Source organism: Zonotrichia albicollis, chromosome 31, assembly GCF_047830755.1.
Source record: "Zonotrichia albicollis isolate bZonAlb1 chromosome 31, bZonAlb1.hap1, whole genome shotgun sequence".
In the NCBI taxonomy this organism is placed as follows: domain Eukaryota; kingdom Metazoa; phylum Chordata; class Aves; order Passeriformes; family Passerellidae; genus Zonotrichia; species Zonotrichia albicollis.
This window is the reverse complement of record NC_133849.1, coordinates 5127755-5142210: the sequence shown is the minus strand read 5'-3', so window position 1 is coordinate 5142210 and position 14456 is coordinate 5127755. Positions and strand designations below refer to the sequence as shown.

At 57.0% G+C, this 14456-nt stretch overlaps 2 protein-coding genes across 2 annotated transcripts in view; both read right to left on the bottom strand.

The window, feature by feature from the left end:
- The window catches only part of LOC141725833 (uncharacterized), an 81610-nt gene extending 75666 nt beyond the window's left edge, over positions 1–5944 (bottom strand). Inside the window, exon 1 of the mRNA XM_074529961.1 lies at positions 5844–5944. The gene's annotated coding sequence lies outside the window, so the exon portion shown is untranslated. The remainder of the gene's footprint in view (positions 1–5843) is intronic.
- Positions 1–14456, bottom strand: part of LOC141725824 (uncharacterized) — a 78668-nt gene that overhangs the window by 6479 nt on the left and 57733 nt on the right. The gene's annotated exons all lie outside the window — the stretch shown is intronic.

Here is a 14456-nt window from a genome sequence, read left to right as displayed (position 1 = left end):
TAAAAAAAATTAAGGAACCCCAAAAGGGAAAAACCCCAGAAACAAGAGGAAATATTTGGCAGACAACAAAGATAAGGATGCAGCAGAAAATGGAGCTGAAAGAGTTATGTTAGTAAGAAATCCAAACAAGGAAAAACCGGAAATTCCAAAGTTTAGGGGAGCCGAGAAAAAAGACTTAAAAAAGACAGGAAATGAACAAGATAAATCAGGGAAATGGAAACTTCTTGATGGAAGACAATTTCATAATAAAATGTGCTTACTAGGAAAATATTAGAAGATAGGCATCAGAAAACCCACTGGGGTACCCAAGCTTTCTGTGATCATTTTTTAAGGAACTATGCATGCACTGAGATTTTTGGAGTAGCAAAGTAAGTAACTGAAAGAGGCTTAATTTGCCAAAGGATAAATAAAAGGTGATGAGAAAAACAACATTAGGAGGTCGTGAGTTAGCTCATCCACCATTTCAAAGTATCCAAGAAGAAGTTGAGATTTGTTAGGCTGTGGATTTATTTGTAAAGTAATCCCGTTCAATTGAGAAGAAAAGAGAATATGCCATATGTTAGACAGGAGATTTTAGGAGAATAAAAGTCTTTAAAGTATCAGAAACACCCGAGAAAAAACAAGAAAAGAAAAAGGGGAAATGAAAGAGAAGAGAACAAGGGGAAAAATCAGAAAGAGAGTGTGATCCTCTGCAGGTCTTGCCCCATCCGTTCGCGGCCCAGGCGCCTGTCCCGGGTCCCGGCTCGCTGCCCGCCTCAGCTCCGCCTGCCCCGCTTTCCATCCCAGGTGCGGCCTCACTGCCCAGGGCAGCTCCACCTGCCCCGGCGCTGTCGCTCAATTTGTGCGCCCTGCTCCCGCTGCCTGGCCCGCGGCCGCTCTGCCGCCCATGCTGGGCAAGATGGGGGTTGCTCTGTCCCGCCGCCTGCTCCGAGCTCACCGCGCCCACCGCACCCAGGGGGGGTCCCAGCCATCCCATCCCCGCCTGCCCTGCCCGTGCCACCTGCGCTGGGCACCGCCGCTGCTGCCGGGCTCTCCCACCTGCCTTTGCTCTGCCGGGAGCTGCCGGATCAGCCGCCATCAGCCATCTGGGGGCTGCCCACGCTCCGCCTCGGGCTCCACGGGAAGATCCCCCTCTGCCGATTCCGGCAGCAGACCCTGCCCACACTCCCACCGAGCCACGGCGGGATATCCTCCCCTGACCCCGTCCTGCTCTGAGTTACGTCCCCTTGGTAACCACAGCTCCGGCTGTTCAGGGAAACTCTCTCTACAGGAAGCACCTTATCGAAACACTAGGAGCTCAGTTAAAAGATAACCCTCTCCAAATTCTTTCCCAAGACACAGGAGACAGGCCATAGTAGGTAAAAAAGTGAAAGAGTTAGATGAAGGGATTGCTCTATTCCCGTTCAGAGAGGTTCCCATGGGAGGGATGCGCTGCCCCGCCCCGCGGGAGCCACCAGCGCCCCTGCCGGCCGTGCCCGGAACTGCACCCAAGGGGAAAGCGCCGCAGCCCAAAGGCCGGGACTGGCTCCGGGCTCTGTTTGCTGTCAGTGCCGCAGCTGTTGGTGTTTGTTTGCTTTATTATACACACTAGTAAAGAACTGGTATTCCTATTCCCATATCTTTGCCTGAGAGCCCCTTCATTTCACTAGTCTAAAAATGAAGAGGGAGGGGGTTTGCATTCTCCATTCCAGGAGAGGCTTTTTCTGCCTTCCCGAGCAGACACCTCTCTTGTAAAGCAAGACAAGCACCCACAGGCACTGAGGGGGCTGCAGGAGGGGCACAAGAAGGCCCTGCAGCACTTGGGCACAAAGGCACAGCAGGTCAATGCAAGAAGGGAGCAGCAAAAGGCCAAGCTGAAGGCAAAGGCCAGGGCACAGCTCCTACAGCCCCTGAGGGATCAACCCCAGGGCCCAAGGGGGCCCCAGCACCCAGGGCACGGGCTCGGCCACAAGCACCTGGCACAGGCATTGCCCTCCTCGGCAGGGGAGAGCCCACCCAAACAGCCCCTGGCAAGGAACCAGGGCTCCAGCTGCAGGGCACAAGGACACTGCAAGCACAGACAGCAGCACCCTCAGCACCAGCAAGTCCACCCCTTGATGCACATGGATTGCCAGGGCTGGCACAGCTCCCATCACACCAGGGACCCTCCACACTGCAGCCCTTGAGAACATTTAGGTGGGTCTGCATTGAGAGGAGGCATTTCCTGATGGACACAGGGGCCACTCAATCCACTCTGAATCTTGGACCTAAGGGGGAAAATTGTAAAGGAATATTTTGATTTTTAAGGGAATGAGTGGGAAAGATGAGCAGGTATGATTTGTTCAACCACTGTTAGAAGCTGTGGGGGATAGGTCTGAAACAAATGAATTTCATTTTCTGCCTCCTATAATTAAATAGGAAAGAATTTGAGAGCTGGATTTTAATACCGTAAAAGGGGATACAGAGGCTAGTTCTGTTCTACCTTTGTGCGAAAATCTTACCAGGCCCATGCAGAAGTGAACCCAGAAGTGTGGGCAGCCCCAGGGAAATAGGGAAAATTAGATATGGAGTCTCTACAAATTACTTTAAAGCAACCAGGACAAGCAATATCTGGTTCCAAGAGAGGGAAGGAAGGGCTCATAGCCTGGTATTGAGTTAAAGGCAGGACTTTTGGAACCAAGGATGCCTCCCTATAATACTCCTATCCTGCCAGTCAACAAACTGGATGGACGGACACAAGGAGCAAACACAGAATTTTCAAGTGTTAAAATGAAGATTAACTAAGGAGGCTGGCCTGGGCCTTCCAGACAGGGTAAAAGAATTTGAATTATAGGTGGTTGCTAAACAGGGTCTTTCCAGAGGAATTCTTGTGCTAAAACGTTTAACCTTATATAGGACCTCCTACAGTTCAAGTATGGCATCAAGTTAAAGCTTTGACAGCCAAGAGAGCCTCTAAATGGATGAGCAGGGCTCGGTTATTACAGTATGAAACTTGTTCAGTGGCACAGGAGGATTTAGAACTGAGGACAGGGCAAGGGTTTAACTCAGCCTCCTGTTTGAACAGCCTGGAGAGGGGCTGGCAAGGAACCCAGGACTGCACTCAAGGGACAGAGCTCCAGACACAGGCTGGGACAGATTGATGATGGGACATTCCCTGGCCTGAGAGAGAAAATGTGTTTGTGGATGGCTCTGCAAGGGCAGCAGAAGGGAAAACAGCTACAAGACAGGCTGTTATTAAGGAAGGGCAATCAGACACAGCGCAGGTCACCGCCCCATGCTCAGCTCAACCCGCGCAGCTCTGGGTGCTTGTGAGAGCCTGGCACTGAAACGCCCTGAGCAGGAAGGCTTCAACATCTTCTGCTGACACCATGGCACCTAAAAGGGGGGCAAAACAATTCTCACTGCTTCAGCAACCACTGCAGCAGATATCAAGGCATATTCTCCCACACCAAGCTGGGCTGGCACAGAGCCTGCCCTGGCACTTTGCTGCTGCCAACACCCAGCCAGGACATCGGCTCCTGCCCAAGGAGTGCAAAGCAGCACCACTGGTGGCCAAGGGGCCCATACCAAGTGTCCCTGAGGCCAGAAACAGCCGCCAGCACAGCTCAACACGGGGGGACCCCTCAGCCTGGCCTCAAGGGCTCTGAAGCCCCGGAGATTTGCACTTCCCGCCTGCAGCAGGAGGATGGGAGGCCGCCCCTGAGCCTGCCCTGAAGGCAACGCAGCAGCAGCCAGGGCTCCACAGCGGGCCAAGCCCCTGCGCCTGCCCACAGATCCTCAGCTGGAATCCTCTGCAATCCTGGCCACCCTCCTCTGCCATCTCCAGCCACTGGGGCCAAGCCTTGCTGCCACTGCTGCAGCTTCAGCGCTGCCTGGGCCTGCACTGCCACAGCTGCTGGGGAACACCAGGGCACAATTCCACTCTGGGGCTCACTCACACCCACACTCTAGGCTGCCTGCCACTGCAGTGCTACAAAATGTACCCATTTCGGTTATTTTAAAACTTATTTCTCTACTCAGGCTTGGTTTTCTTTGCCTTGGGTAAATGAATTTTAAAGGGTTTTTTTAAGGGGTGTTACACTGCTAAATGGAGATGAGTTTAACACCTCAACAGACTGGGAACAGCACAAAAGACACCCACAGAAATAACGACCAGCAACAAAACATCAACATTGCCCAGCAGCAGGAAGAGAAGCTTCATTCCAGGCAGCCTGCATAGGAGCTTTAGAAATGCAAATGAACACTGCTGGGCAAAGTGTGGACAATGCACCTGGGTCTCTTGCCCGGGGCAGGAATTGGGCTGATTCCCTCTGCCCCTCACCCCAAGCTCTGCCTGCTGGCACTGATGGAATTTGCACAGCTCAAGGCAGAGCCCAGGGGGAGGATATCTGACCCTGCAACAGAAGCGGGTGAAGCTGAAAAGGGAAACAGCACATGGAGAATGTTGGGAAAACTTCACTATAAATAAATGGAGGGGAATCATCCCTCTGCCCACTCCAACATGTGCTGGCACTGTCTCTGTTATATAGGGTATATTAGAGCACTGGGCATTTTTTGCTACCAAAATATCCGGGAAATCAGTTGGGAATCCAAGGATTTGATGATTTAGTTAGACAAAAGCAGTCAATTGATGCAGCCCCCGCTGGAGAAAGCGGCTAAAAATGGGGAAAAGCTGAAAGGCTACCAGAACAAATCCTACAACACCATGGACCAGCCCCTGGGAACCCAAACCAATTCAAATCAGGAGCCAGAGAATCCATTTCTCATTTCAATGGCATCATTAGATTACAAGCTGCCCTTGCAATAATAACCAACCAGACAGCTCCAGCTCCTGACCTTCCTGCCGACCAACCCATTGAAATGAGGAACACAACACTTCACATCATGGGATGGGATCAGATCATCTGTTAGCAAAAAAAGGAGGAGTTTGTGGAAAATTAAATGGCTCATACTGCTGTTGGCAAAGAGATGACAAAGGAAAAGTGGTGAAAAAAAAAACAACACCAGAAACAAAAAAGCATCTCATGTATTGGTCCATACATGGAAATGATGGGAATGGGACGCGGTTTTGTGGCTCCCTGGCAGACCATGGGTTAAACGAATGCTGTTTCTCCTCTGATGTGCTACAGCAACTCTCATCTTTTTACCATGCTCCACACCTTGAGAGTGCAGCTCATTCAGCAGCTGAGCGAGGGGCCAAGGAGTAATAGATAAAGAAGTAAGGGGTGAAATCACCAGCTTCAATAAATGTTCCTAATTAACATGGACTGCTGCTCACAGAAAGACCCGCTAAATTCCTGAACTTCGACAAGAATAACAACTTAACAGAGGCGTGAATATTGGCTGTTATAAAAAAGTGGGGACGCACATTAACGAGGACATGCAGTTGGCGGATCGGGAGGTCTGAACCTTCCAAGCACCTCAGCCAGAGCGCAAAGGGAGAGGGAGATGAGCCGGGTAAATGAGAATAAAAAGAAGGCTGCGAACTACAACAATGGCAGAGAGCGCACGGCAAATGCCCCACGGCCTCTCCCTCTGCTCAGCAATTAAGTCACTTTTACAGGACTCCTCTGTCTCCTCTGGGCACAGAAACCTCCGGCCACGGGAATTTCCCCGCACAGCCCCGGGCACGGGGCTGCCCCCTCTGTCCCAGCCACAGCAACCGGGCCGAGCCAGCGCTGCTCCGGCAGCGGCTCCGGCCGAGGCAGCGGCCGCAAGGAGACCGCGGGCAGCCGCTCCCGCAGCGCCCTCACGCCAGCGGCAACACGGGCCGGACACGGCACAACCAACCCGCCCGAGTCCCCTGCCGCCCCCGAGGCCCGCAGCCAGCCCCGAGCCCCCGCACAACCCAGCGCGGCTCCCACCTGCGCTGCGGCCGCCTCCGAGCTCCGCCGCCTCCTCACCGCTCTTCGGCCCCTGCCGCCGCTCCCAGGACCGCACACACGCTTCGACAACAGCGCCGCTGCCCAGCCACGGCCGCCCTCAGCCCGCCACCGGGGCCCTGCTCCGCCCCGCTCCCACCAATCAGCGCGCCACAACCACGACTGACGGCACCACCGCCCAATCGCAGCCAGGGGCGGGCTCTGCACATGGCACAGCCCCCCTCCCCCCGCGCTCTCCGGCATCCCGGGCTGCGTGAGGGCCGAGCCGGAGTTGAGGAACAGCGCTGGAACGAGCCCGGGCGCGAGCGGGATTGAGCTGAAAAGACAAAGAAACTTCTCCGCAGCTCCCGCCACGGCTTTCCCGGCACTGCGGCTCCGGTGGCTCCGGCTCAGCGGGAAGCCCTGCAGCCTCACTTCTCCTGCCCCTAATTAGGAGCATCAGTGCATCGCTTTGATTTCCCACAAAAAGGGAAAACTGGCCAAATCCCTATGGATGAGTGGGGGAAGGGAGAGATTTCTGGCAGAAAACTCCAAAAACTCAGAGCAGGAGCATGAGAAGTAAGTGAGGACCCCTAAATCCAGCTTTCCCCCACGCCTCCCTCCTTCCAGCTGCACCTCCTACCCCGGCAGTGCCGCAGACAGGGAATGGGGCCGGGCTCAGTTCATGCCCTGGGGCTTCTCCCTCTGCTCAGGGACAGGAGTCGTTCCCCTGCTGCACCCTGGGCTCTCTCCCACCGGAGACTTCTCCCCGAACTTCTCCAAGCTGAGTCCATCCCACGGGGCACAGCCCCCTCCAAGTGCTGCAGCGTGGGTCACTGTGCCCCAGTTTCTCAGTGCTAATCTCAGGGGACTGTCTCTCGGGATATTATCACTACAGTACTCGCAGCGGAATATTCACACGGCATTTAACAGTTCTGAGTAGAAATTAAAGGAAGCAACGAGAGAGAGAAAGAGCGAGATTCCGATCGCGGCGCTCCGGTGCGGCGGGGCGGGAACGATCCCTGCGCCAGCACCGCCGGCCCCAGGCCAAGCCCAGCCCCGCAATCCAACCCCGCTGCTCACAGCGCCCGCCCTCCCTGGCCCGGGGCACAGCGAGCCCCGCACCCGCTGCGCTCCCGAGCACAAAACGCCCCTTCCCACCGCGCTCACCCGATAAACACAGCGCCCCTGCAGCCGCTCACGCCTCTCTCGCTCCTGCCGAGCTTCTCGGCCTCCCGCACCCTCTGCCCCGCACCTGGGCCCCGCCAGTGCCGCGGGCTGGGGGCAGCAGCTGCACCTTCCTCTGCCTCTGCTCCAGCCCTGCCCTGCCCAGGTGCCTCGGCTCCCTTCGTGCTCGCCACAAACTGAGGCCTTCACAAGGCTGACCTAGAACTGAGGCCAGACACGGTTACACAATAAAGCAGGCATTTGTTAAAAGGCCTCCGTGGATACACCTTGGGCAGAACAAGAGCCCAGCCAGGGCTACGCCCAAGATGAACCAAAATGGCCACAAAATGGACGGCCGGTCACGAGGTGTGTCCCTTTTATAAGTTCTGGGCCATTTGCATGTTTGAGTTAATTGTCCAATTATAGCTTTGGCTGATGAAGTCCCATCCTTCTTGTTTTTCTCTCTTCAGTCCATGTTGTTTATGCTCTTCGGTCTGAAGTTTGGATTATTTGTCCTTGGGCTCCCAGCTAGAGCAGGAATTGTTTTGTCTCCCTGCTCTGTGAACAGAGCTCAGCATCCCTTAATATGAAGCCCAGACCCAGAGAGTAAAGCAGCACAGAATCTGAAAAACAGAAAAGCCAAAACCTGAGGCAGCAAATCCATGAGAGCCTCCCTCACACTCACCACGCCTCCCCCTCAGCACCCCCCAGGCCCTCCTCATTGATTGAAGCCCCCAAAATGCTCCCAGGCCCGAGCCCCTCGGCCCCCCTGAACCCCCGGCCCGTGTTCTCACCTGGGAAACCCCAAATCTTTGGGAATTCTCAACTGGGATTACCCAATTCTCTGGAAACCTCACCTGGGACCCCCAAAACCTCCCCTGGGACCTCCAAACATTCCAGGATCCCCCCAACCCCCCCAGGACCCTCCAAACTTTATCTGGGATTCCCCCAAACTCCCCCGGGAGCTCCCAAACTCCACCTGGGATCCCCCAAACCCCCCAAAACACTGGTAACAGTGGGACAGAACTGGTGGCACTGGCTTGGTGACACTGGAATGAAGCTGGGGACACCGGATTGGTGGCACTGGAATGATGACACAGGGGTGGTGGCACTGGGATGGCCTTAGGGACACTGGGGTGGTGACAGTGGGATAGCACTGGTGGCACTGGGCTGGTGGCACTGGGATGGAACTGGGGACACTGGGACAGGGCTGGTGGCAGTGGCACAGGGACACGGGGATTGAACAGGTGGCACTGGGCTGGTGGCACTGCCATGTCCCTGGTGGCACCTGTCCAGTGTCCCCATGTCCCTGCAGTGTCCCTGGGGGTGGCCGAGGATGGTCACCTGCTGCTGGCCCTGGCCATGGTGGCCGTGTCCTGCAAGGTGGCCTGGCAGGGTCTGAGGACATTGCAGCATCACCTGGCCACCAGCGGGGCCACCAGCGGGACATGGCCCTGCGCCTGCATGACCACGCCCGGCGGGTGGCGGCCACCAGGGCCAGCCCTGAGGCCACCGCGGCCACCAACGAGGTCGCCTCACCGCGGACGTGCTGGGGCAGCTGGAGGTGGTGACGCTGGCGCTGGGGACGTTGGTGACCGCTGTCACCCGGGACAGGGAGGTGACGCCATGGGGGACAAGGGGACAGGGCTTCCTCAGCACTGCCCGGGTGCTTGGGGAAATCGTGGTGGCCTTGGGGACACTGGGGGAAGGGCACAAGGAGGTGACGCGGAGGCTGGAGGCGGCCCAGGGGGCACTGGTGGGGCAGGGGTAGGGACAGGGTGGGGACACGTGGGTAGCACTGTCACCGCTGGGTCACGGGGACACCCTGAGGGACATTAAGGACCTTGGGGACACCCCCGTGTCCTTCCCTTTAAGACACCAGGGCCAGCTTGACGTCCCCTGTCCCGTTTTGGGTCACCACAATGTCCCTGATGTCCCCGCAGTGTCCCCAACAGGACATCAGGGGACACTTGGGCCTTGTTCAGGACCCTGAGGAGACATCAGGGCCGTGTGGGGACACTCAGGGGACATTGGGGTCTCGTTGGGGACATCAGCGAGACATTGGGGGCCCCGGCCTGGCCCTGCCAGCTGGGGGGCGGCGCTGGGGGGTGACTTCACCTTTCCCTCGCCCCTCCCCACCCCCCCGGCCGCGCCTCATTCGGGCGAGTCTCTGACTGTCGCTCGGGTGTGTTCACTCCCCGGAGTGTCACCAAAGTGTCACCAGAGTGTCTCCAAGGCGTCCCCGGCGTGTCCCCCAGCAGCCATGGAGTCCCGCAAGGTGCGACAATCCCAGCGCGGGGGCGGGAGGGGACACAGGGGACACGGGGTGGCAGGAGGGGCCTTGGGGGCCAGAGGGGACCAAGGTGGTGGAGAGGCAGGAGGGGAGAGGGGTTCACAAGGGGGTCAGGAGGGTGTGGCAGGAAGGGGGGATGCGACAGAGGGATGGAGGGGACTGAGGGTGGTGGAGTTGGGGGGACAGTGGGGGGCAGGGTGTGGCAGAGGGGACGAGGGGGTAACAAAGGGACAGAGGGGACAGCAGAGCCCTCCAGGGAGGGGACAAATGGGACCCTGGGAGGGTACAAAGGCAGCACCGCAGGAGGCCACAAGAGCCACCAGGTCCCTGACACCTCCCCTGTCCCCTCCTCAGCTGTTCCCATCCCTGCTGGAGTCGCTGGTCACCGTGGTGGCCACCCTGAACAAGGTGGCAGCCGCCACGGCCCCGCTGGAAAAAATCAATGAGGTGCTGGATGTGCCCCCAGAGTGCCTGCACGCAGGCCTGCAGGGCTTCGCCAATCGCCTCCGGAACACCCTGGACCACGGTGGCGTCACCTGGTGGCACTGTGGTGTCACCTTCGAGCACAAGTACACTCTCAGCTCCCTGGGCCAAGCCCTGGCCGCCTATGAGAGCACCCCATGGACCACCTGGGCCCAGGTGACGAGGGTGGCCAGGGCCTGGCGGAAGTCGGTGGCCACACTGGTGGACAGCTGGTTCCAGCTGCTGGGGAAGGCCACCGAGCTCCGGGATGCCTGCAGGGATGTGGTCACAGTGAGGGCACCACTGCGGCCATAGAAGATGCTATGGGATAGGCCGAGGTGGACAGCAGTGAGGAGGAGGAGGAGGCCACCACAAAGAGAGAGCAGGCACAGGCAGCCTTGGAGATGCTGGAGCAATTGGTGGCCGCATGTGACGAAGCCACTGCATTCCCCCGGGAGCTGCGGCGCAGGGTTCAGGACATTGAAGCTGCCCTGAAGGGGACAAATGAGCTATCCTGCGACTTCCGTGTGACCTTGGTGGCCAAGGTGGCCGAGGCTGAGTGGCCGTGGGATGCCAGCGCCCGCCTGGCCAACGATCACCTGCTGCACACACTCGGGGACATGGAGTGCATCTACTGGGCTTTCTATTATGGCCCTTGGCTTGATAACCATAGCCACCGTGAGGTGGTCGAGAAATGCCAAAGAGCCATCGAGGACATCCCAAGTCTGCTGTGGGAGCAGTGATGTCACCACTGTGCTGTCACTGGGGACAGTGACATCATCGGGGACATCACTGCTGTCACTTGTCCCCTCCCTAATCTCCACATGGGATTTGAGACAAATTTAGGGAGTTTTCTGGGAATTTTCTTTGAAATTGTCCCAAATCCTGATGGGAATTCCTGGGGTACTGTCACTTGTGATGCTCAGGGACATGCAGGTACACTTTGGGGACACGCAGGGACATGCAGGGACATGGTAGCAGGTCAGGGGGGAATGAGCCCCCTCAGTGCCTTCAGCAGAGGCAGCTTTCCGCCGTGGCTGCAGTGGAGCTGGGTTATAAATGACAATATAATAACTGGCTTTTGCAATTCCTGTATTGGCTTTTGCAATTGTTGTTATTGATCACAAGTATTTTGCTATGGTGCTTGATATTGATACTGATGACTGATAATCCCTTGCAGCTGCTTGCTGGTACAATATAATCTATCTGTTGATGTGTGCACTGTGTTACTGATTTATTGTTTCCCTAATGGTGCCTTGAGTCCCTGCCTCTGCCCCCAGCCACGTTATCATCAAGGGACCCCCCCCCCAATTTACCAGGGCCCCCCCATTCACTGCTCCCCCCTTCACCGATTCCCCCAAAGCGCTGGGATCCCCCGATCCATGAGCTCCCCCCAGTGCGCCAGGACACCGACACCACCATCCATGGGGCCCGACCCCCACCCCCCACCCCTCACTGCCCTCCCACGCACCAGGACCCCCCCAATCCATGGGACCCCCCCCGCACTCACCAGGACCCCCCTGGCACCCCCCCATTGATTGAACCCCCCCCGAAACGCCCCCAGCCCCTTCCCGGCCCCCCGAGCCCCCGGCCCGCGTTGGGCCCCGGTGGGGCCGCCGCTGAGCGGAGCCTGTCAATCAACGCCGATCGGGCTTGTAGTCACGCCCACTGGGAGGCGGGGCCCCGAGGGACGGCCAATGGAGACTGGCAGAGCGGGGAGGGAGCGGGGATTGGAAAGGCTTGGAATGAGAGCGCAGAAAAGGGGCGGAGCCCTATAAGCGGCGGCCTATGGGGAGGGGAGAAGGCGTGGCCTGGGATGTGAAAAAAGGGGAGCGCGGGAAAAAGCGGGCAAGGAATGGGGGTGTGAGAAAGGGGCGGGGCCTGGCGAGAAATGAATGGGGCGTGGCAAAGGGGCGGGGTTCCAAGCAGAGCCTGGGAAGGGGAGAAAAAGAGACCCCTTGGGGACATTGGGGGGTTGTTGGGGACACCAAGGCTCCCAAGCCATCCCAAATCCTACTGGATCCCAAGGAATAACCCCCAAATGGTCCCAAATCCCAAATCCTGGATCCAAAACTTCCCAGATCCCAAATGCCGCTGGATACCCCAAATCCAGTCCTAAAAGGTCACAAATCCTGCATCCAAACCAATCCCAAAGCCCAGACCCCTACTGGATCTCCAAAAACAATCCACAAAAAGCAATTTCAAATCAAGATCCTGGCAGGAAAATGGACAGGGATAGTGGGACAGGAAGTGGGACACTGGGGTGAAACTGGTGGCAATGGGATGGAGACATTGGTATGGGGACAATGGGGTGGTGGCACTGGGAGCACGGGGATGGAACTGGGCTGGTGGCACTGGGATGAACCTGGTGGCACTGGGATTGAACTGGGGACACTGGGGTGTGACAGGGGTGGGGCAGCCCTGGGGACACTGGACTGCTGGCACTGGACTGGTGGCACTGGGGTGGAACTGGGGACATGGGGACAGGGCTGGTGGCAGTGGCACAGGGACACTGGGATTGAACTGGTGCCACTGGGATTGAACAGGTGGCACTGGATGGGTGGCACTGCTGTGTCCCTGGTGCCACCTGTGCGGTGTCCCCGTGTCCCCACAGTGTCCCTGGGGTGGCTGAGGACGGCCACCTGCTGCTGGCCCTGCCCGCAGTGGCCGTGTCCTGCCACGTGGCCCAGCAGGGGAGGGGACATCGCGGTGTCACCTGGCCATCAGCGGGGCCGCCAGCGGGCCGTGGCCATGCGGGGGGCGGGGCCTGGTTTTGTGACGTCACCTCGCCATGCCCCTTTCCGGCGGGCGCCATTCCTTGGACATCGGCTCTGGCTCTGCGGGGAGATCGAACCGGCACCGAGAGATCAAAGGAACGATGGGAAGGGTTCCCCTGAGCGATGGATGCAAAACGAGCTTTGCCTTCGCAAACAATCGGGCATTGGGGGGTTAATTAATTAATTCATGCTGGCATCAGCGACCCAGTGCCAGCCCAGTGTCCCCAGTCCTGTCCCAGTGCCACCAGCCCAGTGCTCCCAGTGCCTGCCCAGTGCCACCACCCCATTGTCCCCATACCAATGTTACCATCCCAGTGTCCCCATCCTGTCCCAGTGTCCCTGTCCCAGTGCTCCCATTTCTGTCCCAGTGTCCCCAGTTCCACCCCAGTGGCAAAACAGCAAAAAAGAAGAATTTATGAATTCTTCTTTCGTCACCAGAGAGTGAAAACACGACACGATTTAACTGCAAGGAGAAATAAAATAAATTGGTTTAATGCACAAGATAGCGTGGAGGCAAGTCAAGGGTTAAAACCAAACAAAAGAACATCTGAACTCACAGGAATGTTTGAAAATAATTTATATAGAATATAGAAAAATATATGCATAATTTTATATAAAAAGGAGCAAATTTTTAGTTAATATATTAATAATACATAAGTATAATATAAATTCTGTTAGTATAAAATACATTAATGCAAAATATTTTTATCAAATATATAATATTGCTATTGTATTACTCTCTCTATATAATACTAATATATATTTTGATTAACATTATATTATGAATATTCATAAACCCTAATGAATATGCATGAAAACCTCTTTGATGTAACAGGACGTAAAGAACATGGCTTAATTAACGGTGAGCTTTTGGCAATTAGCACCAGAATTTTAACCTTTAACAAACTTTTATAAACATTTCAATTCTGACCTGTGTTTCTCTCAGGGGTCCCGGCTGATAATGCGGGAGGGGGGGACAGGACTGAGCCCCAAGAGACCCCCCCAGTGCTGGGGATCCCCCTGTGCCCCCCCAGCACTTGGAGCCTCCTGGTCCCACTCCCAGCTCCCCCCAGTCCCGGTGCTGCTCCCGGGGGTCCCGCGGCTCTGGGGGCTCAAAGGGGAGGGGGCAGAACCCCCGTGATGGGTGGGGGGGCACAAAGGGGGGTCCCGGCCTGATGCTCGGGGGGGTCGGTACACGAGGGGGGTCCGGTCCCTGTCCCAGTGCTCGGTGAGGGGGGATCAGGGCACGAGGAGGGTCCAGTCCCGGTGCTGGTGCACAGGGGCTGCTCAGTGATTCGGGGGAGTCTCCAGTGGCCCCAGAGCATGAGGGGGGGTCCCGGTGCTCGGTGATTTGGGGGGGTTTCTGGTGGTCCCAGTGCCTGAGGGGGGGGTTCCCAATGAACGATGACAGCACTGATTGATGGGGGGGGTCTCCAGTGGTCCCGGTGCACCAGGGGAGGGTCCTGGTTCCTCGGGGGGGTCTGGTGGTGCCGGTGCACAAGGAGAGGGAGGGAAACTCGAGGGTCCTGATGCCTGAAAGGGGGTCCTGAGGGGGGCGTTCCGGTGCATGAGGATGGTGAAATTCAGGGGTCCCAGTGGGTGCTCTAGGGCGGTGTGTGACACAGAGAGAGACCCCGGTGACACCAGGGACCCTTACACAGTGACTGGGCCAGTCCTGGTAACACTCCGGGGTCTCTTGGTGGCACTTGAGGAACTGGTGGCACTCCAGAGGCTCGTGGTGACATAAGGAGCTGGTGGCACTGGAGGTGCTCTTGTTGACATGAGAAGCGGGTGGCACTTGAGGAACTGGTGGCACTCGAGGGGCTCTTGGTGACACACAGCGCTGTGGCACTCAAGGAGCTGGTGGCACTCTGTTGCAGTGTGTTGTAATGTCCTGTTTTAGACTTCCAGGTCACC